The sequence below is a fragment of the Glandiceps talaboti genome, chromosome 12, assembly GCF_964340395.1.
Source record: "Glandiceps talaboti chromosome 12, keGlaTala1.1, whole genome shotgun sequence".
NCBI classification, from domain to species: Eukaryota; Metazoa; Hemichordata; class Enteropneusta; family Spengelidae; genus Glandiceps; species Glandiceps talaboti.
Window position 1 is genome coordinate 5,835,074 of NC_135560.1, and position 27,530 is coordinate 5,862,603.

Sequence of the window (27,530 nt, forward strand, 5' to 3'; positions counted from 1 at the left end):
GCCGATAATCATGACTTGGATAGTCTTGGTTCCCTAGCCTTTTGCCGCTGGAGGCTCTGCCTATGAGACTACCCCAAACGAATGAGTGTGGCGTCGAATTAAGAATGTATGTGATTAAAGACGAGATGAATGATTGGTAAATAGAATGAACAGGACAAAAAAACAAAAAGTCTACAGCACATGGTATTCCCAGACGGTCTCCCATTCAAGTACTGACCATGCCCGACGCAGCTTTGCTTCGGTGATCGGACGAGAACCGGCTTTTTCCACGTAGTATGGCCGTAGACAAGGTTTTGAACAGAACCTTTGTATTTATCACTAAAAAGTGCTACTCTGACTATTCACCAATGACAAATTCAATATGTACGTATAGTTGGTGTGCGAAAATACAATCCAGATCCGATACTTTATAGATTTCACACTTCTATATCATATCAAAAGTTTCTACACGGCACAGGTACGTAGTGACAGGCTGTCACAGGTGATCCTAAAGTCGGCGCTGTTTACACCATTCAATTGCAAGTTGCCCAACAGTAGTAAAGAACCCACGGTATTGAAATACGTTATGAAAAAGTTACTTTTAAACAGAAGTTCGGTACATTAAATCGCTAGTTGAAAGTGCTTGTTGGGCTGCTGCATTTGCTGACACCTGGTGAGGAGTTAGAGCGGAATTAAAAGGAAGGGCCGATAATCATGACTTGGATAGTCTCGCGGTTCCCCAGCCTTTTCCCACTGGAGGCTCTGTCTATGAGACTACCCCATACGAATGAGTGTGGCGTCGAATTAAGAATGTATGTGATTAAAGACGAGATGAATGATGGGTAAATAGAATGAAAAGGTCAAAAAATCAAAAAGTCTACAGCACATGGTATTCCCAGACGGTCTCCCATTCAAGTACTAACCATGCCCGTCGCAGCTTTGCTTCGGTGATCGGACGAGAACCGGCTTTTTCCACGTAGTATGGCCGTAGACAAGGTTTTGAACAGAACCTTTGTATTTATCACTAAAAAGTGCTACTCTGACTATTCACCAATGACAACTTCAATATGTACGTATAGTTGGTGTGCGAAAATACAATCCAGATCCGATACTTTATAGATTTCACACTTCTATATATATCAAAAGTTTCTACACGGCACAGGTACGTAGTGACAGGCTGTCACAGGTGATCCTAAAGTCGGCGCTGTTTACACCATTCAATTGCAAGTTGCCCAACAGTAGTAAAGAATGAAAGTGTTTGTTGGGCTGCTGCATTGGCTGACACCTGGTGAGGAGTTAGAGCGGAATTAAAAGGAAGGGCCGATAATCATGACTTGGATAGTCTTGGTTCCCTAGCCTTTTGCCGCTGGAGGCTCTGCCTATGAGACTACCCCAAACGAATGAGTGTGGCGTCGAATTAAGAATGTATGTGATTAAAGACGAGATGAATGATTGGTAAATAGAATGAACAGGACAAAAAAACAAAAAGTCTACAGCACATGGTATTCCCAGACGGTCTCCCATTCAAGTACTGACCATGCCCGACGCAGCTTTGCTTCGGTGATCGGACGAGAACCGGCTTTTTCCACGTAGTATGGCCGTAGACAAGGTTTTGAACAGAACCTTTGTATTTATCACTAAAAAGTGCTACTCTGACTATTCACCAATGACAAATTCAATATGTACGTATAGTTGGTGTGCGAAAATACAATCCAGATCCGATACTTTATAGATTTCACACTTCTATATCATATCAAAAGTTTCTACACGGCACAGGTACGTAGTGACAGGCTGTCACAGGTGATCCTAAAGTCGGCGCTGTTTACACCATTCAATTGCAAGTTGCCCAACAGTAGTAAAGAACCGACGGTATTGAAATACGTTATGAAAAAGTTACTTTTAAACAGAAGTTCGGTACATTAAATCGCTAGTTGAAAGTGCTTGTTGGGCTGCTGCATTTGCTGACACCTGGTGAGGAGTTAGAGCGGAATTAAAAGGAAGGGCCGATAATCATGACTTGGATAGTCTCGCGGTTCCCCAGCCTTTTCCCACTGGAGGCTCTGTCTATGAGACTACCCCATACGAATGAGTGTGGCGTCGAATTAAGAATGTATGTGATTAAAGACGAGATGAATGATGGGTAAATAGAATGAAAAGGTCAAAAAATCAAAAAGTCTACAGCACATGGTATTCCCAGACGGTCTCCCATTCAAGTACTAACCATGCCCGTCGCAGCTTTGCTTCGGTGATCGGACGAGAACCGGCTTTTTCCACGTAGTATGGCCGTAGACAAGGTTTTGAACAGAACCTTTGGTATTTATCACTAAAAAGTGCTACTCTGACTATTCACCAATGACAAATTCAATATGTACGTATAGTTGGTGTGCGAAAATACAATCCAGATCCGATACTTTATAGATTTCACACTTCTATATATATCAAAAGTTTCTACACGGCACAGGTACGTAGTGACAGGCTGTCACAGGTGATCCTAAAGTCGGCGCTGTTTATACCATTCAATTGCAAATTGCCCAACAGTAGTAAAGAATGAAAGTGTTTGTTGGGCTGCTGCATTGGCTGACACCTGGTGAGGAGTTAGAGCGGAATTAAAAGGAAGGGCCGATAATCATGACTTGGATAGTCTCGGTTCCCTAGCCTTTTGCCGCTGGAGGCTCTGCCTATGAGACTACCCCAAACGAATGATTGTGGCGTCGAATTAAGAATGTATGTGCTTAAAGACGAGATGAATGATGGGTAAATAGAATGAAAAGGTCAAAAAATCAAAAAGTCTACAGCACATGGTATTCCCAGACGGTCTCCCATTCAAGTACTAACCATGCCCGTCGCAGCTTTGCTTCGGTGATCGGACGAGAACCGGCTTTTTCCACGTAGTATGGCCGTAGACAAGGTTTTGAACAGAACCTTTGGTATTTATCACTAAAAAGTGCTACTCTGACTATTCAACAATGACAAATTCAATATGTACGTATAGTTGGTGTGCGAAAATACAATCCAGATCCGATACTTTATAGATTTCACGCTTCTATATCATATCAAAAGTTTCTACACGGCACAGGTACGTAGTGACAGGAAGTCACAGGTGATCCTAAAGTCGGCGCTGTTTACACCATTCAATTGCAAGTTGCCCAACAGTAGTAAAGAACCCACAGTATTGAAATACGTTATGAAAACGTTACCTTTAAACAGAAGTTCGGTACATTAAATCGCTAGTTGAAAGTGTTTGTTGGGCTGCTGCATTGGCTGACACCTGGTGAGGAGTTAGAGCGGAATTAAAAGGAAGGGCCGATAATCATGACTTGGATAGTCTTGGTTCCCTAGCCTTTTGCCGCTGGAGGCTCTGCCTATGAGACTACCCCAAACGAATGAGTGTGGCGTCGAATTAAGAATGTATGTGATTAAAGACGAGACGAGGTAAATAGAATGAAAAGGTCAAAAAAACAAAAAGTCTACAGCACATGGTATTCCCAGACGGTCTCCCATTCAAGTACTAACCATGCCCGACGCAGCTTTGCTTCGGTGATCGGACGAGAACCGGCTTTTTCCACGTAGTATGGCCGTAGACAAGGTTTTGAACAGAACCTTTGGTATTTATCACTAAAAAGTGCTACTCTGACTATTCAGCAATGACAACTTCAATATGTACTTACAGTTGGTGTGCGAAAATACAATCCAGATCCGATACTTTATAGATTTCACACTTCTATATCATATCAAAAGTTTCTACACGGCACAGGTACGTAGTGACAGGCTGTCACAGGTGATCCTAAAGTCGGCACTGTTTACACCATTCAATTGCAAGTTGCCCAACAGTAGTAAAGAACCCACGGTATTGAAATACGTTATGAAAAAGTTACTTTTAAACAGAAGTTCGGTACATTAAATCGCTAGTTGAAAGTGCTTGTTGGGCTGCTGCATTGGCTGACACCTGGTGAGGAGTTAGAGCGGAATTAAAAGGAAGGGCCGATAATCATGACTTGGATAGTCTCGTTTCCCAGCCTTTTGCCGCTGGAGGCTCTGCCTATGAGACTACCCCATACGAATGAGTGTGGCGTCGAATTAAGAATATATGTGATTAAAGACGAGATGAATGATGGGTAAATAGAATGAAAAGGTCAAAAAATCAAAAAGTCTACAGCACATGGTATTCCCAGACGGTCTCCCATTCAAGTACTAACCATGCCCGACGCAGCTTTGCTTCGGTGATCGGACGAGAACCGGCTGTTTCCACGTAGTATGGCCGTAGACAAGGTTTTGAACAGAACCTTTGGTATTTATCACTAAAAAGTGCTACTCTGACTATTCACCAATGACAAATTCAATATGTACGTATAGTTGGTGTGCGAAAATACAATCCAGATCCGATACTTTATAGATTTCACACTTCTATATATATCAAAAGTTTCTACACGGCACAGGTACATAGTGACAGGCTGTCACAGGTGATCCTAAAGTCGGCGCTGTTTATACCATTCAATTGCAAATTGCCCAACAGTAGTAAAGAATGAAAGTGTTTGTTGGGCTGCTGCATTGGCTGACACCTGGTGAGGAGTTAGAGCGGAATTAAAAGGAAGGGCCGATAATCATGACTTGGATAGTCTTGGTTCCCTAGCCTTTTGCCGCTGGAGGCTCTGCCTATGAGACTACCCCAAACGAATGAGTGTGGCGTCGAATTAAGAATGTATGTGATTAAAGACGAGATGAATGATTGGTAAATAGAATGAACAGGTCAAAAAAACAAAAAGTCTACAGCACATGGTATTCCCAGACGGTCTCCCATTCAAGTACTGACCATGCCCGACGCAGCTTTGCTTCGGTGATCGGACGAGAACCGGCTTTTTCCACGTAGTATGGCCGTAGACAAGGTTTTGAACAGAACCTTTGTATTTATCACTAAAAAGTGCTACTCTGACTATTCACCAATGACAAATTCAATATGTACGTATAGTTGGTGTGCGAAAATACAATCCAGATCCGATACTTTATAGATTTCACACTTCTATATCATATCAAAAGTTTCTACACGGCACAGGTACGTAGTGACAGGCTGTCACAGGTGATCCTAAAGTCGGCGCTGTTTACACCATTCAATTGCAAGTTGCCCAACAGTAGTAAAGAACCCACGGTATTGAAATACGTTATGAAAAAGTTACTTTTAAACAGAAGTTCGGTACATTAAATCGCTAGTTGAAAGTGCTTGTTGGGCTGCTGCATTTGCTGACACCTGGTGAGGAGTTAGAGCGGAATTAAAAGGAAGGGCCAATAATCATGACTTGGATAGTCTCGCGGTTCCCCAGCCTTTTCCCACTGGAGGCTCTGTCTATGAGACTACCCCATAAGAATGAGTGTGGCGTCGAATTAAGAATGTATGTGATTAAAGACGAGATGAATGATGGGTAAATAGAATGAAAAGGTCAAAAAATCAAAAAGTCTACAGCACATGGTATTCCCAGACGGTCTCCCATTCAAGTACTAACCATGCCCGACGCAGCTTTGCTTCGGTGATCGGACGAGAACCGGCTTTTTCCACGTAGTATGGCCGTAGACAAGGTTTTGAACAGAACCTTTGGTATTTATTACTAAAAAGTGCTACTCTGACTATTCACCAATGACAACTTCAATATGTACGTATAGTTGGTGTGCGAAAATACAATCCAGATCCGATACTTTATAGATTTCACACTTCTATATATATCAAAAGTTTCTACACGGCACAGGTACGTAGTGACAGGCTGTCACAGGTGATCCTAAAGTCGGCGCTGTTTACACCATTCAATTGCAAGTTGCCCAACAGTAGTAAAGAATGAAAGTGTTTGTTGGGCTGCTGCATTGGCTGACACCTGGTGAGGAGTTAGAGCGGAATTAAAAGGAAGGGCCGATAATCATGACTTGGATAGTCTTGGTTCCCTAGCCTTTTGCCGCTGGAGGCTCTGCCTATGAGACTACCCCAAACGAATGAGTGTGGCGTCGAATTAAGAATGTATGTGATTAAAGACGAGATGAATGATTGGTAAATAGAATGAACAGGACAAAAAAACAAAAAGTCTACAGCACATGGTATTCCCAGACGGTCTCCCATTCAAGTACTGACCATGCCCGACGCAGCTTTGCTTCGGTGATCGGACGAGAACCGGCTTTTTCCACGTAGTATGGCCGTAGACAAGGTTTTGAACAGAACCTTTGTATTTATCACTAAAAAGTGCTACTCTGACTATTCACCAATGACAAATTCAATATGTACGTATAGTTGGTGTGCGAAAATACAATCCAGATCCGATACTTTATAGATTTCACACTTCTATATCATATCAAAAGTTTCTACACGGCACAGGTACGTAGTGACAGGCTGTCACAGGTGATCCTAAAGTCGGCGCTGTTTACACCATTCAATTGCAAGTTGCCCAACAGTAGTAAAGAACCCACGGTATTGAAATACGTTATGAAAAAGTTACTTTTAAACAGAAGTTCGGTACATTAAATCGCTAGTTGAAAGTGCTTGTTGGGCTGCTGCATTTGCTGACACCTGGTGAGGAGTTAGAGCGGAATTAAAAGGAAGGGCCGATAATCATGACTTGGATAGTCTCGCGGTTCCCCAGCCTTTTCCCACTGGAGGCTCTGTCTATGAGACTACCCCATACGAATGAGTGTGGCGTCGAATTAAGAATGTATGTGATTAAAGACGAGATGAATGATGGGTAAATAGAATGAAAAGGTCAAAAAATCAAAAAGTCTACAGCACATGGTATTCCCAGACGGTCTCCCATTCAAGTACTAACCATGCCCGTCGCAGCTTTGCTTCGGTGATCGGACGAGAACCGGCTTTTTCCACGTAGTATGGCCGTAGACAAGGTTTTGAACAGAACCTTTGGTATTTATTACTAAAAAGTGCTACTCTGACTATTCAGCAATGACAACTTCAATATGTACGTATAGTTGGTGTGCGAAAATACAATCCAGATCCGATACTTTATAGATTTCACGCTTCTATATCATATCAAAAGTTTCTACACGGCACAGGTACGTAGTGACAGGAAGTCACAGGTGATCCTAAAGTCGGCGCTGTTTACACCATTCAATTGCAAGTTGCCCAACAGTAGTAAAGAACCCACAGTATTGAAATACGTTATGAAAACGTTACCTTTAAACAGAAGTTCGGTACATTAAATCGCTAGTTGAAAGTGTTTGTTGGGCTGCTGCATTGGCTGACACCTGGTGAGGAGTTAGAGCGGAATTAAAAGGAAGGGCCGATAATCATGACTTGGATAGTCTTGGTTCCCTAGCCTTTTGCCGCTGGAGGCTCTGCCTATGACACTACCCCAAACGAATGATTGTGGCGTCGAATTAAGAATGTATGTGATTAAAGACGAGATGAATGATGGGTAAATAGAATGAAAAGGTCAAAAAATCAAAAAGTCTACAGCACATGGTATTCCCAGACGGTCTCCCATTCAAGTACTAACCATGCCCGACGCAGCTTTGCTTCGGTGATCGGACGAGAACCGGCTTTTTCCACGTAGTATGGCCGTAGACAAGGTTTTGAACAGAACCTTTTGGTATTTATCACTAAAAACTGCTACTCTGACTATTCACCAATGACAAATTCAATATGTACGTATAGTTGGTGTGCGAAAATACAATCCAGATCCGATACTTTATAGATTTAACACTTCTATATATATCAAAAGTTTCTACACGGCACAGGTACGTAGTGACAGGCTGTCACAGGTGATCCTAAAGTCGGCGCTGTTTATACCATTCAATTGCAAGTTGCCCAACAGTAGTAAAGAATGAAAGTGTTTGTTGGGCTGTTGCATTGGCTGACACCTGGTGAGGAGTTAGAGCGGAATTAAAGGGAAGGGCCGATAATCATGACTTGGATAGTCTTGGTTCCCTAGCCTTTTGCCGCTGGAGGCTCTGCCTATGAGACTACCCCAAACGAATGAGTGTGGCGTCGAATTAATAATGTATGTGATTAAAGACGAGATGAATGATGGGTAAATAGAATGAAAAGGTCAAAAAAACAAAAAGTCTACAGCACATGGTATTCCCAGACGGTCTCCCATTCAAGTACTAACCATGCCCGACGCAGCTTTGCTTCGGTGATCGGACGAGAACCGGCTTTTTCCACGTAGTATGGCCGTAGACAAGGTTTTGAACAGAACCTTTGGTATTTATCACTAAAAAGTGCTACTCTGACTATTCAGCAATGACAACTTCAATATGTACTTACAGTTGGTGTGCGAAAATACAATCCAGATCCGATACTTTATAGATTTCACGCTTCTATATCATATCAAAAGTTTCTACACGGGACAGGTACGTAGTGACAGGCTGTCACAGGTGATCCTAAAGTCGGCGCTGTTTACACCATTCAATTGCAAGTTGCCCAACAGTAGTAAAGAACCCACGGTATTGAAATACGTTATGAAAAAGTTACTTTTAAACAGAAGTTCGGTACATTAAATCGCTAGTTGAAAGTGCTTGTTGGGCTGCTGCATTGGCTGACACCTGGTGAGGAGTTAGAGCGGAATTAAAAGGAAGGGCCGATAATCATGACTTTGATAGTCTCGGTTCCCCAGCCTTTTGCCGCAGGAGGCTCTGCCTATGAGACTACCCCATACGAATGAGTGTGGCGTCGAATTAAGAATGTATGTGATTAAAGACGAGATGAATGATGGGTAAATAGAATGAAAAGGTCAAAAAATCAAAAAGTCTACAGCACATTGTATTCCCAGACGGTCTCCCATTCAAGTACTAACCATGCCCGACGCAGCTTTGCTTCGGTGATCGGACGAGAACCGGCTTTTTCCACGTAGTATGGCCGTAGACAAGGTTTTGAACAGAACCTTTGGTATTTATCACTAAAAAGTGCTACTCTGACTATTCACCAATGACAAATTCAATATGTACGTATAGTTGGTGTGCGAAAATACAATCCAGATCCGATACTTTATAGATTTCACACTTCTATATATATCAAAAGTTTCTACACGGCACAGGCACGTAGTGACAGGCTGTCACAGGTGATCCTAAAGTCGGCGCTGTTTACACCATTCAATTGCAAGTTGCCCAACAGTCGTAAAGAACCCACGGTATTGAAATACGTTATGAAAAAGTTACTTTTAAACAGAAGTTCGGTACATTAAATCGCTAGTTGAAAGTGCTTGTTGGGCTGCTGCATTTGCTGACACCTGGTGAGGAGTTAGAGCGGAATTAAAAGGAAGGGCCGATAATCATGACTTGGATAGTCTCGCGGTTCCCCAGCCTTTTCCCACTGGAGGCTCTGTCTATGAGACTACCCCATACGAATGAGTGTGGCGTCGAATTAAGAATGTATGTGATTAAAGACGAGATGAATGATGGGTAAATAGAATGAAAAGGTCAAAAAATCAAAAAGTCTACAGCACATGGTATTCCCAGACGGTCTCCCATTCAAGTACTAACCATGCCCGACGCAGCTTTGCTTCGGTGATCGGACGAGAACCGGCTTTTTCCACGTAGTATGGCCGTAGACAATGTTTTGAAGAGAACCTTTGGTATTTATTACTAAAAAGTGCTACTCTGACTATTCACCAATGACAACTTCAATATGTACGTATAGTTGGTGTGCGAAAATACAATCCAGATCCGATACTTTATAGATTTCACGCTTCTATATCATATCAAAAGTTTCTACACGGCACAGGTACGTAGTGACAGGAAGTCACAGGTGATCCTAAAGTCGGCGCTGTTTACACCATTCAATTGCAAGTTGCCCAACAGTAGTAAAGAACCCACAGTATTGAAATACGTTATGAAAACGTTACCTTTAAACAGAAGTTCGGTACATTAAATCGCTAGTTGAAAGTGTTTGTTGGGCTGCTGCATTGGCTGACACCTGGTGAGGAGTTAGAGCGGAATTAAAAGGAAGGGCCGATAATCATGACTTGGATAGTCTTGGTTCCCTAGCCTTTTGCCGCTGGAGGCTCTGCCTATGACACTACCCCAAACGAATGATTGTGGCGTCGAATTAAGAATGTATGTGATTAAAGACGAGATGAATGATGGGTAAATAGAATGAAAAGGTCAAAAAATCAAAAAGTCTACAGCACATGGTATTCCCAGACGGTCTCCCATTCAAGTACTAACCATGCCCGACGCAGCTTTGCTTCGGTGATCGGACGAGAACCGGCTTTTTCCACGTAGTATGGCCGTAGACAAGGTTTTGAACAGAACCTTTGGTATTTATCACTAAAAAGTGCTACTCTGACTATTCACCAATGACAACTTCAATATGTACTTACAGTTGGTGTGCGAAAATACAATCCAGATCCGATACTTTATAGATTTCACGCTTCTATATCATATCAAAAGTTTCTACACGGGACAGGTACGTAGTGACAGGCTGTCACAGGTGATCCTAAAGTCGGCGCTGTTTACACCATTCAATTGCAAGTTGCCCAACAGTAGTAAAGAACCCACGGTATTGAAATACGTTATGAAAAAGTTACTTTTAAACAGAAGTTCGGTACATTAAATCGCTAGTTGAAAGTGCTTGTTGGGCTGCTGCATTGGCTGACACCTGGTGAGGAGTTAGAGCGGAATTAAAAGGAAGGGCCGATAATCATGACTTTGATAGTCTCGGTTCCCCAGCCTTTTGCCGCAGGAGGCTCTGCCTATGAGACTACCCCATACGAATGAGTGTGGCGTCGAATTAAGAATGTATGTGATTAAAGACGAGATGAATGATGGGTAAATAGAATGAAAAGGTCAAAAAATCAAAAAGTCTACAGCACATTGTATTCCCAGACGGTCTCCCATTCAAGTACTAACCATGCCCGACGCAGCTTTGCTTCGGTGATCGGACGAGAACCGGCTTTTTCCACGTAGTATGGCCGTAGACAAGGTTTTGAACAGAACCTTTGGTATTTATCACTAAAAAGTGCTACTCTGACTATTCACCAATGACAAATTCAATATGTACGTATAGTTGGTGTGCGAAAATACAATCCAGATCCGATACTTTATAGATTTCACACTTCTATATATATCAAAAGTTTCTACACGGCACAGGCACGTAGTGACAGGCTGTCACAGGTGATCCTAAAGTCGGCGCTGTTTACACCATTCAATTGCAAGTTGCCCAACAGTCGTAAAGAACCCACGGTATTGAAATACGTTATGAAAAAGTTACTTTTAAACAGAAGTTCGGTACATTAAATCGCTAGTTGAAAGTGCTTGTTGGGCTGCTGCATTTGCTGACACCTGGTGAGGAGTTAGAGCGGAATTAAAAGGAAGGGCCGATAATCATGACTTGGATAGTCTCGCGGTTCCCCAGCCTTTTCCCACTGGAGGCTCTGTCTATGAGACTACCCCATACGAATGAGTGTGGCGTCGAATTAAGAATGTATGTGATTAAAGACGAGATGAATGATGGGTAAATAGAATGAAAAGGTCAAAAAATCAAAAAGTCTACAGCACATGGTATTCCCAGACGGTCTCCCATTCAAGTACTAACCATGCCCGACGCAGCTTTGCTTCGGTGATCGGACGAGAACCGGCTTTTTCCACGTAGTATGGCCGTAGACAATGTTTTGAAGAGAACCTTTGGTATTTATTACTAAAAAGTGCTACTCTGACTATTCACCAATGACAACTTCAATATGTACGTATAGTTGGTGTGCGAAAATACAATCCAGATCCGATACTTTATAGATTTCACGCTTCTATATCATATCAAAAGTTTCTACACGGCACAGGTACGTAGTGACAGGAAGTCACAGGTGATCCTAAAGTCGGCGCTGTTTACACCATTCAATTGCAAGTTGCCCAACAGTAGTAAAGAACCCACAGTATTGAAATACGTTATGAAAACGTTACCTTTAAACAGAAGTTCGGTACATTAAATCGCTAGTTGAAAGTGTTTGTTGGGCTGCTGCATTGGCTGACACCTGGTGAGGAGTTAGAGCGGAATTAAAAGGAAGGGCCGATAATCATGACTTGGATAGTCTTGGTTCCCTAGCCTTTTGCCGCTGGAGGCTCTGCCTATGACACTACCCCAAACGAATGATTGTGGCGTCGAATTAAGAATGTATGTGATTAAAGACGAGATGAATGATGGGTAAATAGAATGAAAAGGTCAAAAAATCAAAAAGTCTACAGCACATGGTATTCCCAGACGGTCTCCCATTCAAGTACTAACCATGCCCGACGCAGCTTTGCTTCGGTGATCGGACGAGAACCGGCTTTTTCCACGTAGTATGGCCGTAGACAAGGTTTTGAACAGAACCTTTGGTATTTATCACTAAAAAGTGCTACTCTGACTATTCACCAATGACAAATTCAATATGTACGTATAGTTGGTGTGCGAAAATACAATCCAGATCCGATACTTTATAGATTTCACACTTCTATATATATCAAAAGTTTCTACACGGCACAGGTACGTAGTGACAGGCTGTCACAGGTGATCCTAAAGTCGGCGCTGTTTACACCATTCAATTGCAAGTTGCCCAACAGTCGTAAAGAACCCACGGTATTGAAATACGTTATGAAAAAGTTACTTTTAAACAGAAGTTCGGTACATTAAATCGCTAGTTGAAAGTGCTTGTTGGGCTGCTGCATTTGCTGACACCTGGTGAGGAGTTAGAGCGGAATTAAAAGGAAGGGCCGATAATCATGACTTGGATAGTCTCGCGGTTCCCCAGCCTTTTCCCACTGGAGGCTCTGTCTATGAGACTACCCCATACGAATGAGTGTGGCGTCGAATTAAGAATGTATGTGATTAAAGACGAGATGAATGATGGGTAAATAGAATGAAAAGGTCAAAAAATCAAAAAGTCTACAGCACATGGTATTCCCAGACGGTCTCCCATTCAAGTACTAACCATGCCCGACGCAGCTTTGCTTCGGTGATCGGACGAGAACCGGCTTTTTTTTTTTTTTTTTTTTTTTCTTTTATTAAAAGGACAGGCCCACTGGCTTGCCCTGTTAAAAAAGGTATACATTTCAATATTCTTTACAGATAATACAATTGTGAACTAAACTAGTTACTACAGTTTAGCATGGTATACTACATAGTACTCAGGCATCAGGATCAATATGCCTAAACATGAAGATACTGATTGAAATTCAATACAACAGGTATGTACTTGTATAGTATTTATAAATTAAACGTGAATTCCATATCATGCATTGTTATTATTACATTATTTTGGGCAAACACAGTTTCAAAAAGGAATAAATCATCTGTTATCTTGCTTCTATTATATTCAAAAATAACTTTCTGCTTTAATTTATACTTAAAGAAGGAAATCATATTAATTTTACGTGCACTCATTTTATAAACCAGTCTTCTATTGTGTATAACAAAACGGGCAAAAGACAATAATAAGTTAATTAGTGTCTGTTGGTATTTATCAGATGCAACAAGATAATTAAATAATATTAACAGTACTTTTTTTCTTACATTAATACCTTTTATATTCAATATTCTAAAAATTAATTCGAAGACAAAATCCCACAAGTTTTGAATAGACTGACAACAAACGAAAAGGTGATACACATCTTCAGGAAAAAATGTACAGAACTCACACATAGGACTGGCTGCTCTGCCTATTTTATGAAGACGGACATTAGTGAAAACAGCATTATGACAGATTAAATAGTCTAAATCACCTAAATAATTCTCTTTCATTCGAAAATAAATATTAGGCCAAACACGAGTAAAGTTAACATCAGGAAAAAAGGAAGACCAATGATGAATACCGGTGGGAACAGAGTTTCTTAGATTACAAGCAATAGCTGTAAGGTTCTTTACTTTCAGTAACTTGATAGACACTCTTTGATCTTTACTATTAGTTATACATATAGAGACATTTGGATCTACTTCATTACATTCTTTGAATTCCTTCTTTAAGATTTCTAGCCACTTCTTGGGAATAGCATTTAAAATGATGTTATACTTATTGACAATGTCATTATTTGTACGATTTTCAGAAAACTCGGAACATAATTCAACTAGAGCATTTGGAGGAAAGAAACCAGGTATTACTTCATAGAGGATGTCTTTAATCTGAACAATATCAGCCTCAATGAACTGGCGATATAGCGGAAGAGGACACTCATCCTGGCCAATAATGAACGGATTCTTAAATATAGGTTCTCTGATAATTTCATCATATGAAACTGGTTCTGCTCTGACTGGCATAAGGACTCGTGACCATGCATGAAAAAGTTCCTTATAAAAAGGAGAGCAGTTACGTAATGTACCAGGATGAATAATCATTCTGAAGATATCACCACCAATAGGAATATTCAGGTACTTATTGATATTGTAATTTAAAAAGAGTTTGAACTTATGATTGTAGTTTTCATCAAAATATTTGATCAACCATTTCAGGCGTAATGCCTGGACTTTGTCATTGATATTGGTCAGCTTAAGGCCGCCATTTTCAATGTCGGCGGTAACAACATTGTAATTAACATAATGGTGTCTATTACTCCAAAAAAAGTTGATAATATTACTATTCAACATTTGTATACAGTCAGAAGGCACGGGTATTATTGATGCACGATACCACAAAGTAGAGGTAATTAATGAATTAACAATTAAAACTTTTCCTTTATATGACAAATTACGTCGTGACCACGACTTTAGAATATGACAGACTTTGGGAATCCTTTCTAACCAATTAAATTGGTCAAGTACGGATTGCTGATGACCAAGCATTACACCAAGAATAACTATTCCATCAGACCGAAGTTTTACAGGTAAGGGACAGTCAGAACGTCCTCTATTGCTACCAATCCATAACAGTTCACTCTTGTCGAGGTTGACCTTTGACCCAGAGGCTTTTCCATACTCGCAGAACACTTTGTAAGCCTCGTGAATGGACTCGTCGTTACTCACAGTAAGAGTCGTATCATCAGCATGCTGATAAACAAGTGACAAGAGTGAACTGTCAGGGATTGGTATACCATGGATCCTTGGGTTATTTTTCAAGGCAGCATTTAAAGGCTCTGCCGACAATACATATAACATTGCTGACAGCGGACATCCCTGTCTTACACTGCGTTTCACTGGCAGATGGTCTGACAGGAAACCATTTATTTTAATGCAACTTTGCACCTGGTTGTAGATAATTGAAATCCACTTGACAAAGTTTTGGCCAAATCGAAATGCTTTAAGAGTATTCAATAGGTAAGCGTTATCCACTCGATCGAAAGCTTTCATTTGATCGAATTTAATAATTACACCCAAACTATTAGTGGAGTTACCATAGTCTATGATATCTCTTATACAGAATACATTGTCTACTATATCTCGCCTGGGGACACAACACGTTTGGTCTGTACTGACAATAGTAGGCATAATTTTGCTTAATCTTAAAGCTAGAGTCTTTGCTAAAATTTTATAGTCACAATTCAAAAGGGTGATAGGGCGCCAATTCTTTATGTAAGATGGGTCACCCCCCGCTTTAGGAATTAAAGTAATAAGACCAGTTTTGAAAGAATATGGCAAGTTTTCAGCTGTGAAAATACAGTTAAAAATATCAAGAATGTCTCTTTTTATATCGTCCCAGAAATGTGTATAAAATTCATAAGGGAGGCCATCAAGGCCAGGGCTTCTATTATTCTCACAGCTGAAGAGAGCAGAACTAATCTCTTCACAAGTAAGTTTAGATTCTAAAGCTATGCGATCATCATAATTTACAAAATTGGTCAGATAGTTGATAAATTTATTTTGAGTTTCAGGGTCACATGGTTCATCACAATAGAGGGTAGTGTAAAACTTGTGCGCTTCATTTAAGGTATCCTTAGGGGTAATTAGTATTTTATTTTCATCATTAATTAGCTGTTTAATTGTTTTCTTTTCCTGTTTACTTTTTTCTAAGTTAAAAAAGTAACGTGTTGACTTCTCACCATCCTCGTACCACTGAACTTTCGCACGAATTAGGGCCCCCTTAGTTTCATATATTATAAGCTGATCTAGTTCATCCTGAAGAATTTTAGCATTAGTAAGATCATAATCTGCATATTTGTTGGCTTTAGTTAGTTCCCATTTTAATTTCTTTTGGAGTATTTTCTTGAGATGACGTCTAAGTTTCGCTTGATTTTTGGAATATTTTTGCGAGAATGTACGGATTTGACCTTTGAGAGATTCCCACCATTCAATTTTGTCCTCCTGATAAGTGATGTTTTCTTTTGACTTGGTTATGATTTCTGAAACTTGATTTACAAAACTTTCATCTTTAAGTAACTGTTTGTTGAAAGACCAAACGCCCGGTCCCCGGGGAGTGCTACTAAAATCTAAGTCATATTGAATAATATCGTGGTCACTAAAGGGAAAAGGTACAATGAAGGAACGTTTACAATAGTGAACACTGTCTACATGCATAAGGCAGAAGTCAATGCGACTCTGCTGTAGAACATCTTTTGTTTGGCGACGCCAGGTGCTTTGCCTGGTATGTTGATGTTGTCTACGCCAAACATCAACAAAAGAATATTGTTGCATTAATTGGGTCAGGTGTTTACGAGATGAATCAACTGAAGAGGCAGTTGAAAATTGATCCAGTTGGGGATCCAATTTGGTGTTGAAATCACCAATGAGAATGTTTAGATGATCATCGGCTACAAAGTTTGAAATTTTATGCCAAAATTGAGTACGTAAATACGGGTGTGACGGTGCATATAAATTTATGAGGTTAATTTTGACGTTGGAGATTTCAATTTCTAAAGTAATAATTCTACCATTCAAATCACGACGGGAATTGCAAACAAGAATATCTGGCCTATTTTTAACTAATATCGCCACTCCCCTCCTTCTAGTAGGATTCTGACAATTGTTGTAATATACATGATAATCCGCTGCTATTTTATTTGTAATGTGATTAGCAATACTATTATCCCAAAACGTTTCCTGAAGACATACAATATCATATTTATTATCCTTGCAGAATTGATCTACAAGTTCAAACTTATTGAAATTCGACAAACCATTTACGTTAACAGATGCAAGCACAAAGAAGGTTGAAATTAGGAGAGAGAAAATGAACATGTTTACTACTTGGGTGATGAATTTCTATCAGAAGTTTCTTTTTGTTTACCAGTTTCTTTCTTTCTTGACACCAGATTTGGTTTAATTGCCAGTCTTTTTCTTCTTTCTACTTTCGTAGGTGTATTTTTCGCTTCTGGGGAGTCCTCCTCTGCTTGGCGTTTATTTTGTTTATTTCCAATCACCGAAGAATTAGAATCCCTCTTGTCTGTTTCAACTTCCATTTCTGCATTTTCGTGTTCCATATTTTCAAGTTTGTCATTAGTTTGTTGTTCTAGTTCGTGTTCAGTTTCATCGTTCAAATTCCCTGTTTCCATTTCATTTTCAACTTCTTTATTCAATTCCAAGTTACTATCTTGTTCTTCTTCTCGTACATATTGCTCCACAATAGCATCGACTTCTCCATCGTCGAAGATAACAGCTGTGCACTCAATTGCTTTGTGTCCTATTTGTTGACATTTGTAGCACTTGAAGTTCTTGCAATTGCGTTCTACATGACCTTTTTGGTGACACCTTTTACACTCGTACTTCGGACACGAGTAAATCAGGTGAGATGATTCCAAACAATGGTTACAAACTTTGTGCTGGTTAGAGTGCAAGACTCGAACATATGGGCCATCATTCTCAAACTTCACAGCATAGGGTAAGGATGTTATTTTAGATGGCAGTTCAACTCTGACAAAACGAGTTCCTGTCTCTACCTCTGGCTCTTCATTGAAGAATTTGTGAATTACAGGACTTTTGATAGTACATCCGAAACTTTGTAATTTACGGATGATGTCTTCATCCTCGGTATAGGCAGGAACGCCCAAAAATGACACAGTTAGAAAGTTTCTTACCAGTCCTTGAATGTCGGCGATATTGCCATTCACTGCAAATCCTTCATTTAGTAGTAGTTCAGTGTCATTGACAGAATCAAGTGTCACCTGCCACACCCCAGAAATCTTTATACATGCGACAATGAGTCCATTTTCGATCTTATTTCTTACACCACGAATGACATCTAATGCCGAGAATCCTTCATCGGTGACACAGATGGTATTGGACTTGTGTTCGGTTCGCTTTCGGGTAACCGGATGTGACATTGACGAAGTGACTGAAGAAACACGACCTGGCAGGGCCGCCATGATGGCCACTCCCTGCCGGGTGGAGACTTCTAACAAAACCAAGCGAAGACGGCGAAATTCGACGACACTAACCACCAATAATACGACAAATGACACGTCCAATATCAGAACGATTAATTAGGCAAGTTTAAACGAAGCTGCAGCTGGATCTTGACAGATGTCAATAAGTTTTGGAGAGCTCTCGTTAGACACGTCTGTATCGGACGAGAACCGATGTTTTCCACGTAGTATGGCCGTAGACAAGGTTTTGAACAGAACCTTTGGTATTTATCACTAAAAAGTGCTACTCTGACTATTCAGCAATGACAACTTCAATATGTACGTATAGTTGGTGTGCGAAAATACAATCCAGATCCGATACTTTATAGATTTCACACTTCTAAGTATATCAAAAATTTCTACACGGCACAGGTACGTAGTGACAGGCAGTCACAGGTGATCATAAAGTCGGCGCTGTTTACACCATTCAATTGCAAGTTGCCCAACAGTAGTAAAGAACCCACAGTATTGAAATACGTTATGAAAACGTTACTTTTAAACAGAAGTTCCGTACATTAAATCACTAGTTGAAAGTGTTTGTTGGGCTGCTGCATTGGCTGACACCTGGTGAGGAGTTAGAGCGGAATTAAAAGGAAGGGCCGATAATCATGACTTGGATAGTCTCGGTTCCCCAGCCTTTTGCCGCTGGAGGCTCTGCCTATGAGACTACCCCAAACGAATGAGTGTGGCGTCGAATTAAGAATGTATGTGATTAATGACGAGATGAATGATGGGTAAATAGAATGAAAAGGTCAAAAAATCAAAAAGTCTACAGCACATGGTATTCCCAGACGGTCTCCCATTCAAGTACTAACCATGCCCGACGCAGCTTTGCTTCGGTGATCGGACGAGAACCGGCTTTTTCCACGGAGTATGGCCGTAGACAAGGTTTTGAACAGAACCTTTGGTATTTATCACTAAAAAGTGCTACTCTGACTATTCAGCAATGACAACTTCAATATGTACGTACAGTTGGTGTGCGAAAATACAATCCAGATCCGATACTTTATAGATTTCACACTTCTATATCATATCAAAAGTTTCTACACGGCACAGGTACGTAGTGACAGGCTGTCACAGGTGATCCTAAAGTCGGCGCTGTTTACACCATTCAATTGCAAGTTGCCCAACAGTAGTAAATAAACCACAGTATTGAAATACGTTATGAAAACGTTACTTTTAAACAGAAGTTCGGTACATTAAATCGCTAGTTGAAAGTGTTTGTTGGGCTGCTGCATTGGCTGACACCTGGTGAGGAGTTAGAGCGGAATTAAAAGGAAGGGCCGATAATCATGACTTGGATAGTCTTGGTTCCCTAGCCTTTTGCCGCTGGAGGCTGCCTATGAGACTACCCCAAACGAATGAGTGTGGCGTCGAATTAAGAATGTATGTGATTAAAGACGAGATGAATGATGGGTAAATAGAATGAAAAGGTCAAAAAATCAAAAAGTCTACAGCACATGGTATTCCCAGACGGTCTCCCATTCAAGTACTAACCATGCCCGACGCAGCTTTGCTTCGGTGATCGGAAGAGAACCGGCTTTTTCCACGTAGTATGGCCGTAGACAAGGTTTTGAACAGAACCTTTGGTATTTATCACTAAAACGTGCTACTCTGACTATTCAGCAATGACAACTTCAATATGTACGTACAGTTGGTGTGCGACAATACAATCCAGATCCGATACTTTATAGATTTCACACTTCTATATCATATCGAAAGTTTCTACACGGCACAGGTACGTAGTGACAGGCTGTCACAGGTGATCCTAAAGTCGGCGCTGTTTACACCATTCAATTGCAAGTTGCCCAACAGTAGTAAACAAACCACAGTATTGAAATACGTTATGAAAACGTTACTTTTAAACAGAAGTTCGGTACATTAAATCGCTAGTTGAAAGTGTTTGTTGGGCTGCTGCATTGGCTGACACCTGGTGAGGAGTTAGGGCGGAATTAAAAGGAAGGGACGATAATCATGACTTGGATAGTCTCGGTTCCCCAGCCTTTTGCCGCTGGAGGCTCTGCCTATGAGACTACCCCAAACGAATGAGTGTGGCGTCGAATTAAGAATGTTTGTGATTACAGACGAGATGAATGATGGGTAAATAGAATGAAAAGGTCAAAAAATCAAAAAGTCTACAGCACATGGTATTCCCAGACGGTCTCCCATTCAAGTACTAACCATGCCCGACGCAGCTTTGCTTCGGTGATCGGACGAGAACCGGCTTTTTCCACGGAGTATGGCCGTAGACAAGGTTTTGAACAGAACCTTTGGTATTTATCACTAAAAAGTGCTACTCTGACTATTCAGCAATGACAACTTCAATATGTACGTACAGTTGGTGTGCGAAAATACAATCCAGATCCGATACTTTATAGATTTCACACTTCTATATCATATCAAAAGTTTCTACACGGCACAGGTACGTAGTGACAGGCTGTCACAGGTGATCCTAAAGTCGGCGCTGTTTACACCATTCAATTACAAGTTGCCCAACAGTAGTAAATAAACCACAGTATTGAAATACGTTATGAAAACGTTACTTTTAAACAGAAGTTCGGTACATTAAATCGCTAGTTGAAAGTGTTTGTTGGGCTGCATATGCTGACACCTGGTGAGGAGTTAGAGCGGAATTAAAAGGAAGGGCCGATAATCATGACTTGGATAGTCTTGGTTCCCTAGCCTTTTGCCGCTGGAGGCTGCCTATGAGACTACCCCAAACGAATGAGTGTGGCGTCGAATTAAGAATGTATGTGATTAAAGACGAGATGAATGATGGGTAAATAGAATGAAAAGGTCAAAAAATCAAAAAGTCTACAGCACATGGTATTCCCAGACAGTCTCCCATTCAAGTACTAACCATGCCCGACGCAGCTTTGCTTCGGTGATCGAACGAGAACCGGCTTTTTCCACGTAGTATGGCCGTAGACAAGGTTTTGAACAGAACCGTTTGGTATTTATCACTAAAAAGTGCTACTCTGACTATTCAGCAATGACAACTTCAATATGTACGTATAGTTGGAGTGCGAAAATACAATCCAGATCCGATACTTTATAGATTTCACACTTCTATATCATATCAAAAGTTTCTACACGGCACAGGTACGTAGTGACAGGCTGTCACAGGTGATCCTAATGTCGGCGCTGTTTACACCATTCAATTGCAAGTTGCCCAACAGTAGTAAAGAACCCACAGTATTGAAATACGTTATGAAAACGTTACTTTTAAACAGAAGTTCGGTACATTAAATCGCTAGTTGAAAGTGTTTGTTGGGCTGCTGCATTGGCTGACACCTGGTGAGGAGTTAGAGCGGAATTAAAAGGAAGGGCAGATAATCATGACTTGGATAGTCTCGGTTCCCCAGCCTTTTGCCGCTGGAGGCTCTGCCTATGAGACTACCCCAAACGAATGAGTGTGGCGTCGAATTAAGAATGTATGTGATTACAGACGAGATGAATGTATGTGATTAAAGACGAGATGAATGATGGGTAAATAGAATGAAAAGGTCAAAAAATCAAAAAGTCTACAGCACATGGTATTCCCAGACGGTCTCCCATTCAAGTACTAACCATGCCCGACGCAGCTTTGCTTCGGTGATCGGACGAGAACCGACTTTTTCCACGTAGTATGGCCGTAGACAAGGTTTTGAACAGAACCTTTGGTATTTATCACTAAAAAGTGCTACTCTGACTATTCAGCAATGACAACTTCAATATGTACGTATAGTTGGTGTGCGAAAATACAATCCAGATCCGATACTTTATAGATTTCACACTTCTATATCATATCAAAAGTTTCTACACGGCACAGGTACGTAGTGACCGGCTGTCACAGGTGATCATAAAGTCGGCGCTGTTTACACCATTCAATTGCAAGTTGCCCAACAGTAGTAAAGAACCCATAGTATTGAAATACGTTATGAAAACGTTACTTTTAAACAGAAGTTCGGTACATTAAATCGCTAGTTGAAAGTGTTTGTTGGGCTGCTGCATTGGCTGACACCTGGTGAGGAGTTAGAGCGGAATTAAAAGGAAGGGCCAATAATCATGACTTGGATAGTCTTGGTTCCCTAGCCTTTTGCCGCTGGAGGCTCTGCCTATGAGACTACCCCAAACGAATGAGTGTGGCGTCGAATTAAGTATGTATGTGATTAAAGACGAGATGAATGATGGGTAAATAGAATGAAAAGGTCAAAACATCAAAAAGTCTACAGCACATGGTATTCCCAGACGGTCTCCCATTCAAGTACTAACCATGCCCGACGCAGCTTTGCTTCGGTGATCGGACGAGAACCGGCTTTTTCCACGTAGTATGGCCGTAGACAATGTTTTGAACAGAACCTTTGGTATTTATCACTAAAAAGTGCTACTCTTACTATTCAGCAATGACAACTTCAATATGTACGTATAGTTGGTGTGCGAAAATACAATCCAGATCCGATACTTTATAGATTTCACACTTCTAAATATATCAAAAATTTCTACACGGCACAGGTACGTAGTGACAGGCTGTCACAGGTGATCATAAAGTCGGCGCTGTTTACACCATTCAATTGCAAGTTGCCTAACAGTAGTAAAGAACCCACAGTATTGAAATACGTTATGAAAACGTTACTTTTAAACAGAAGTTCGGTACATTAAATCGCTAGTTGAAAGTGTTTGTTGGGCTGCTGCATTGGCTGAAACCTGGTGAGGAGTTAGAGCGGAATTAAAAGGAAGGGCCGATAATCATGACTTGGATAGTCTCGGTTCCCCAGCCTTTTGCCGCTGGAGGCTCTGCCTATGAGACTACCCCCAAACGAATGAGTGTGGCGTCGAATTAAGAATGTATGTGATTAATGACGAGATGAATGATGGGTAAATAGAATGAAAAGGTCAAAAAATCAAAAACTCTACAGCACATGGTATTCCCAGACGGTCTCCCATTCAAGTACTAACCATGCCCGACGCAGCTTTGCTTCGGTGATCGGACGAGAACCGGCTTTTTCCACGTAGTATGGCCGTAGACATTGTTTTGAACAGAACCTTTGGTATTTATCACTAAAACGTGCTACTCTGACTATTCAGCAATGACAACTTCAATATGTACGTATAGTTGGTGTGCGAAAATACAATCCAGATCCGATACTTTATAGATTTCACACTTCTATATCATATCAAAAGTTTCTGCACGGCACAGGTACGTAGTGACAGGCTGTCACAGGTGATCATAAAGTCGGCGCTGTTTACACCATTCAATTGCAAGTTGCCCAACAGTAGTAAAGAACCCATATTATTGAAATACGTTATGAAAACGTTACTTTTAAACAGAAGTTCGGTACATTAAATCTCTAGTTGAAAGTGTTTGTTGGGCTGCTGCATTGGCTGACACCTGGTGAGGAGTTAGAGCGGAATTAAAAGGAAGGGCCGATAATCATGACTTGGATAGTCTTGGTTCCCCAGCCTTTTGCCGCTGGAGGCTCTGCCTATGAGACTACCACAAACGAATGAGTGAGGCGTCGAATTAAGAATGTATGTGATTAAAGACGAGATGAATGATGGGTAAATAGAATGAAAAGGTCAAAAAATCAAAAAGTCTACAGCACATGGTATTCCCAGACGGTCTCCCATTCAAGTACTAACCATGCCCGACGCAGCTTTGCTTCGGTGATCGGACGAGAACCGGCTTTTTCCACGTAGTATGGCCGTAGACATAGTTTTGAACAGAACCTTTGGTATTTATCACTAAAAAGTGCTACTCTTACTATTCAGCAATGACAACTTCAATATGTACGTATAGTTGGTGTGCGAAAATACAATCCAGATCCGATACTTTATAGATTTCACACTTCTAAATATATCAAAAATTTCTACACGGCACAGGTACGTAGTGACAGGCTGTCACAGGTGATCATAAAGTCGGCGCTGTTTACACCATTCAATTGCAAGTTGCCTAACAGTAGTAAAGAACCCACAGTATTGAAATACGTTATGAAAACGTTACTTTTAAACAGAAGTTCGGTACATTAAATCGCTAGTTGAAAGTGTTTGTTGGGCTGCTGCATTGGCTGAAACCTGGTGAGGAGTTAGAGCGGAATTAAAAGGAAGGGCCGATAATCATGACTTGGATAGTCTCGGTTCCCCAGCCTTTTGCCGCTGGAGGCTCTGCCTATGAGACTACCCCCAAACGAATGAGTGTGGCGTCGAATTAAGAATGTATGTGATTAATGACGAGATGAATGATGGGTAAATAGAATGAAAAGGTCAAAAAATCAAAAACTCTACAGCACATGGTATTCCCAGACGGTCTCCCATTCAAGTACTAACCATGCCCGACGCAGCTTTGCTTCGGTGATCGGACGAGAACCGGCTTTTTCCACGTAGTATGGCCGTAGACATTGTTTTGAACAGAACCTTTGGTATTTATCACTAAAACGTGCTACTCTGACTATTCAGCAATGACAACTTCAATATGTACGTATAGTTGGTGTGCGAAAATACAATCCAGATCCGATACTTTATAGATTTCACACTTCTATATCATATCAAAAGTTTCTGCACGGCACAGGTACGTAGTGACAGGCTGTCACAGGTGATCATAAAGTCGGCGCTGTTTACACCATTCAATTGCAAGTTGCCCAACAGTAGTAAAGAACCCATATTATTGAAATACGTTATGAAAACGTTACTTTTAAACAGAAGTTCGGTACATTAAATCTCTAGTTGAAAGTGTTTGTTGGGCTGCTGCATTGGCTGACACCTGGTGAGGAGTTAGAGCGGAATTAAAAGGAAGGGCCGATAATCATGACTTGGATAGTCTTGGTTCCCCAGCCTTTTGCCGCTGGAGGCTCTGCCTATGAGACTACCACAAACGAATGAGTGAGGCGTCGAATTAAGAATGTATGTGATTAAAGACGAGATGAATGATGGGTAAATAGAATGAAAAGGTCAAAAAATCAAAAAGTCTACAGCACATGGTATTCCCAGACGGTCTCCCATTCAAGTACTAACCATGCCCGACGCAGCTTTGCTTCGGTGATCGGACGAGAACCGGCTTTTTCCACGTAGTATGGCCGTAGACATAGTTTTGAACAGAACCTTTGGTATTTATCACTAAAAAGTGCTACTCTTACTATTCAGCAATGACAACTTCAATATGTACGTATAGTTGGTGTGCGAAAATACAATCCAGATCCGATACTTTATAGATTTCACACTTCTAAATATATCAAAAATTTCTACACGGCACAGGTACGTAGTGATAGGCTGTCACAGGTGATCATAAAGTCGGCGCTGTTTACACCATTCAATTGCAAGTTGCCTAACAGTAGTAAAGAACCCACAGTATTGAAATACGTTATGAAAACGTTACTTTTAAACAGAAGTTCGGTACATTAAATCGCTAGTTGAAAGTGTTTGTTGGGCTGCTGCATTGGCTGAAACCTGGTGAGGAGTTAGAGCGGAATTAAAAGGAAGGGCCGATAATCATGACTTGGATAGTCTCGGTTCCCCAGCCTTTTGCCGCTGGAGGCTCTGCCTATGAGACTACCCCAAACGAATGAGTGTGGCGTCGAATTAAGAATGTATGTGATTAATGACGAGATGAATGATGGGTAAATAGAATGAAAAGGTCAAAAAATCAAAAACTCTACAGCACATGGTATTCCCAGACGGTCTCCCATTCAAGTACTAACCATGCCCGACGCAGCTTTGCTTCGGTGATCGGACGAGAACCGGCTTTTTCCACGTAGTATGGCCGTAGACATTGTTTTGAACAGAACCTTTGGTATTTATCACTAAAACGTGCTACTCTGACTATTCAGCAATGACAACTTCAATATGTACGTACAGTTGGTGTGCGAAAATACAATCCAGATCCGATACTTTATAGATTTCACACTTCTATATCATATCAAAAGTTTCTGCACGGCACAGGTACGTAGTGACAGGCTGTCACAGGTGATCCTAAAGTCGGCGCTGTTTACACCATTCAATTGCAAGTTGCCCAACAGTAGTAAAGAACCCATATTATTGAAATACGTTATGAAAACGTTACTTTTAAACAGAAGTTCGGTACATTAAATCGCTAGTTGAAAGTGTTTGTTGGGCTGCTGCATTGGCTGACACCTGGTGAGGAGTTAGAGCGGAATTAAAAGGAAGGGCCGATAATCATGACTTGGATAGTCTTGGTTCCCCAGCCTTTTGCCGCTGGAGGCTCTGCCTATGAGACTACCACAAACGAATGAGTGAGGCGTCGAATTAAGAATGTATGTGATTAAAGACGAGATGAATGATGGGTAAATAGAATGAAAAGGTCAAAAAATCAAAAAGTCTACAGCACATGGTATTCCCAGACGGTCTCCCATTCAAGTACTAACCATGCCCGACGCAGCTTTGCTTCGGTGATCGGACGAGAACCGGCTTTTTCCACGTAGTATGGCCGTAGACATAGTTTTGAACAGAACCTTTGGTATTTATCACTAAAAAGTGCTACTCTGACTATTCAGCAATGACAACTTCAATATGTACGTATAGTTGGTGTGCGAAAATACAATCCAGATCCGATACTTTATAGATTTCACACTTCTAAATATATCAAAAATTTCTACACGGCACAGGTACGTAGTGACAGGCTGTCACAGGTGATCATAAAGTCGGCGCTGTTTACACCATTCAATTGCAAGTTGCCCAACAGTAGTAAAGAACCCACAGTATTGAAATACGTTATGAAAACGTTACTTTTAAACAGAAGTTCGGTACATTAAATCGCTAGTTGAAAGTGTTTGTTGGGCTGCTGCATTGGCTGACACCTGGTGAGGAGTTAGAGCGGAATTAAAAGGAAGGGCCGATAATCATGACTTGGATAGTCTCGGTTCCCCAGCCTTTTGCCGCTGGAGGCTCTGCCTATGAGACTACCCCAAACGAATGAGTGTGGCGTCGAATTAAGAATGTATGTGATTAATGACGAGATGAATGATGGGTAAATAGAATGAAAAGGTCAAAAAATCAAAAAGTCTGCAGCACATGGTATTCCCAGACGGTCTCCCATTCAAGTACTAACCATGCCCGACGCAGCTTTGCTTCGGTGATCGGACGAGAACCGGCTTTTTCCACGGAGTATGGCCGTAGACAAGGTTTTGAACAGAACCTTTGGTATTTATCACTAAAAAGTGCTACTCTGACTATTCAGCAATGACAACTTCAATATGTACGTAAAGTTGGTGTGCGAAAATACAATCCAGATCCGGCGATACTGCATAGATTTCACACTTCTATATCATATCAAATGTTTCTACACGGCACAGGTACGTAGTGACAGGCTGTCACAGGTGATCCTAAAGTCGGCGCTGTTT

General features: G+C 41.0%; 24 non-coding genes and 8 pseudogenes across 24 annotated transcripts; all 32 read right to left on the reverse strand.

Annotated features, from left to right (window-relative positions):
• Positions 1-168: 168 nt before the first annotated feature.
• Positions 169-287, reverse strand: LOC144443970 (5S ribosomal RNA). Its single transcript, XR_013481770.1, has one exon. It is a non-coding gene; the product is annotated as a 5S ribosomal RNA (ribosomal RNA).
• A 566-nt stretch (positions 288-853) lies between these two features.
• On the reverse strand, positions 854-972 carry LOC144443943 (5S ribosomal RNA). Its single transcript, XR_013481745.1, has one exon. It is a non-coding gene; the product is annotated as a 5S ribosomal RNA (ribosomal RNA).
• Positions 973-1,466: 494 nt separating this feature from the next.
• Positions 1,467-1,585, reverse strand: LOC144443971 (5S ribosomal RNA). The gene has a single exon (XR_013481771.1). It is a non-coding gene; the product is annotated as a 5S ribosomal RNA (ribosomal RNA).
• Positions 1,586-2,151: 566 nt separating this feature from the next.
• LOC144443944 (5S ribosomal RNA) lies at positions 2,152-2,270 on the reverse strand. Its single transcript, XR_013481746.1, has one exon. It is a non-coding gene; the product is annotated as a 5S ribosomal RNA (ribosomal RNA).
• Positions 2,271-2,765: 495 nt separating this feature from the next.
• On the reverse strand, positions 2,766-2,884 carry LOC144443945 (5S ribosomal RNA). The gene has a single exon (XR_013481747.1). It is a non-coding gene; the product is annotated as a 5S ribosomal RNA (ribosomal RNA).
• A 559-nt stretch (positions 2,885-3,443) lies between these two features.
• On the reverse strand, positions 3,444-3,562 carry LOC144444074 (5S ribosomal RNA). Its single transcript, XR_013481804.1, has one exon. It is a non-coding gene; the product is annotated as a 5S ribosomal RNA (ribosomal RNA).
• Positions 3,563-4,126: 564 nt separating this feature from the next.
• On the reverse strand, positions 4,127-4,245 carry LOC144443959 (5S ribosomal RNA). The gene has a single exon (XR_013481760.1). It is a non-coding gene; the product is annotated as a 5S ribosomal RNA (ribosomal RNA).
• Positions 4,246-4,740: 495 nt separating this feature from the next.
• LOC144443972 (5S ribosomal RNA) lies at positions 4,741-4,859 on the reverse strand. Its single transcript, XR_013481772.1, has one exon. It is a non-coding gene; the product is annotated as a 5S ribosomal RNA (ribosomal RNA).
• Positions 4,860-5,425: 566 nt separating this feature from the next.
• LOC144444075 (5S ribosomal RNA) lies at positions 5,426-5,544 on the reverse strand. Its single transcript, XR_013481805.1, has one exon. It is a non-coding gene; the product is annotated as a 5S ribosomal RNA (ribosomal RNA).
• A 495-nt stretch (positions 5,545-6,039) lies between these two features.
• Positions 6,040-6,158, reverse strand: LOC144443973 (5S ribosomal RNA). The gene has a single exon (XR_013481773.1). It is a non-coding gene; the product is annotated as a 5S ribosomal RNA (ribosomal RNA).
• Positions 6,159-6,724: 566 nt separating this feature from the next.
• LOC144443946 (5S ribosomal RNA) lies at positions 6,725-6,843 on the reverse strand. The gene has a single exon (XR_013481748.1). It is a non-coding gene; the product is annotated as a 5S ribosomal RNA (ribosomal RNA).
• Positions 6,844-7,408: 565 nt separating this feature from the next.
• On the reverse strand, positions 7,409-7,527 carry LOC144444078 (5S ribosomal RNA). Its single transcript, XR_013481807.1, has one exon. It is a non-coding gene; the product is annotated as a 5S ribosomal RNA (ribosomal RNA).
• A 496-nt stretch (positions 7,528-8,023) lies between these two features.
• LOC144444079 (5S ribosomal RNA) lies at positions 8,024-8,142 on the reverse strand. Its single transcript, XR_013481808.1, has one exon. It is a non-coding gene; the product is annotated as a 5S ribosomal RNA (ribosomal RNA).
• A 565-nt stretch (positions 8,143-8,707) lies between these two features.
• On the reverse strand, positions 8,708-8,826 carry LOC144444017 (5S ribosomal RNA; annotated as a pseudogene).
• Positions 8,827-9,392: 566 nt separating this feature from the next.
• Positions 9,393-9,511, reverse strand: LOC144444080 (5S ribosomal RNA). Its single transcript, XR_013481809.1, has one exon. It is a non-coding gene; the product is annotated as a 5S ribosomal RNA (ribosomal RNA).
• Positions 9,512-10,076: 565 nt separating this feature from the next.
• On the reverse strand, positions 10,077-10,195 carry LOC144444081 (5S ribosomal RNA). The gene has a single exon (XR_013481810.1). It is a non-coding gene; the product is annotated as a 5S ribosomal RNA (ribosomal RNA).
• A 565-nt stretch (positions 10,196-10,760) lies between these two features.
• LOC144444018 (5S ribosomal RNA) lies at positions 10,761-10,879 on the reverse strand (annotated as a pseudogene).
• Positions 10,880-11,445: 566 nt separating this feature from the next.
• Positions 11,446-11,564, reverse strand: LOC144444082 (5S ribosomal RNA). The gene has a single exon (XR_013481811.1). It is a non-coding gene; the product is annotated as a 5S ribosomal RNA (ribosomal RNA).
• Positions 11,565-12,129: 565 nt separating this feature from the next.
• On the reverse strand, positions 12,130-12,248 carry LOC144444083 (5S ribosomal RNA). Its single transcript, XR_013481812.1, has one exon. It is a non-coding gene; the product is annotated as a 5S ribosomal RNA (ribosomal RNA).
• Positions 12,249-18,964: 6,716 nt separating this feature from the next.
• Positions 18,965-19,083, reverse strand: LOC144443948 (5S ribosomal RNA). The gene has a single exon (XR_013481750.1). It is a non-coding gene; the product is annotated as a 5S ribosomal RNA (ribosomal RNA).
• Positions 19,084-19,646: 563 nt separating this feature from the next.
• LOC144443935 (5S ribosomal RNA) lies at positions 19,647-19,765 on the reverse strand. Its single transcript, XR_013481737.1, has one exon. It is a non-coding gene; the product is annotated as a 5S ribosomal RNA (ribosomal RNA).
• A 565-nt stretch (positions 19,766-20,330) lies between these two features.
• On the reverse strand, positions 20,331-20,449 carry LOC144443950 (5S ribosomal RNA). Its single transcript, XR_013481751.1, has one exon. It is a non-coding gene; the product is annotated as a 5S ribosomal RNA (ribosomal RNA).
• A 560-nt stretch (positions 20,450-21,009) lies between these two features.
• Positions 21,010-21,128, reverse strand: LOC144444001 (5S ribosomal RNA; annotated as a pseudogene).
• Positions 21,129-21,719: 591 nt separating this feature from the next.
• LOC144443989 (5S ribosomal RNA) lies at positions 21,720-21,838 on the reverse strand (annotated as a pseudogene).
• Positions 21,839-22,403: 565 nt separating this feature from the next.
• LOC144444084 (5S ribosomal RNA) lies at positions 22,404-22,522 on the reverse strand. Its single transcript, XR_013481813.1, has one exon. It is a non-coding gene; the product is annotated as a 5S ribosomal RNA (ribosomal RNA).
• Positions 22,523-23,087: 565 nt separating this feature from the next.
• On the reverse strand, positions 23,088-23,206 carry LOC144443993 (5S ribosomal RNA; annotated as a pseudogene).
• A 565-nt stretch (positions 23,207-23,771) lies between these two features.
• Positions 23,772-23,890, reverse strand: LOC144444085 (5S ribosomal RNA). Its single transcript, XR_013481814.1, has one exon. It is a non-coding gene; the product is annotated as a 5S ribosomal RNA (ribosomal RNA).
• A 565-nt stretch (positions 23,891-24,455) lies between these two features.
• Positions 24,456-24,574, reverse strand: LOC144443994 (5S ribosomal RNA; annotated as a pseudogene).
• A 565-nt stretch (positions 24,575-25,139) lies between these two features.
• On the reverse strand, positions 25,140-25,258 carry LOC144444086 (5S ribosomal RNA). Its single transcript, XR_013481815.1, has one exon. It is a non-coding gene; the product is annotated as a 5S ribosomal RNA (ribosomal RNA).
• Positions 25,259-25,822: 564 nt separating this feature from the next.
• Positions 25,823-25,941, reverse strand: LOC144443995 (5S ribosomal RNA; annotated as a pseudogene).
• A 565-nt stretch (positions 25,942-26,506) lies between these two features.
• LOC144444087 (5S ribosomal RNA) lies at positions 26,507-26,625 on the reverse strand. Its single transcript, XR_013481816.1, has one exon. It is a non-coding gene; the product is annotated as a 5S ribosomal RNA (ribosomal RNA).
• A 564-nt stretch (positions 26,626-27,189) lies between these two features.
• LOC144444011 (5S ribosomal RNA) lies at positions 27,190-27,308 on the reverse strand (annotated as a pseudogene).
• Between the last annotated feature and the right edge of the window lie 222 nt (positions 27,309-27,530).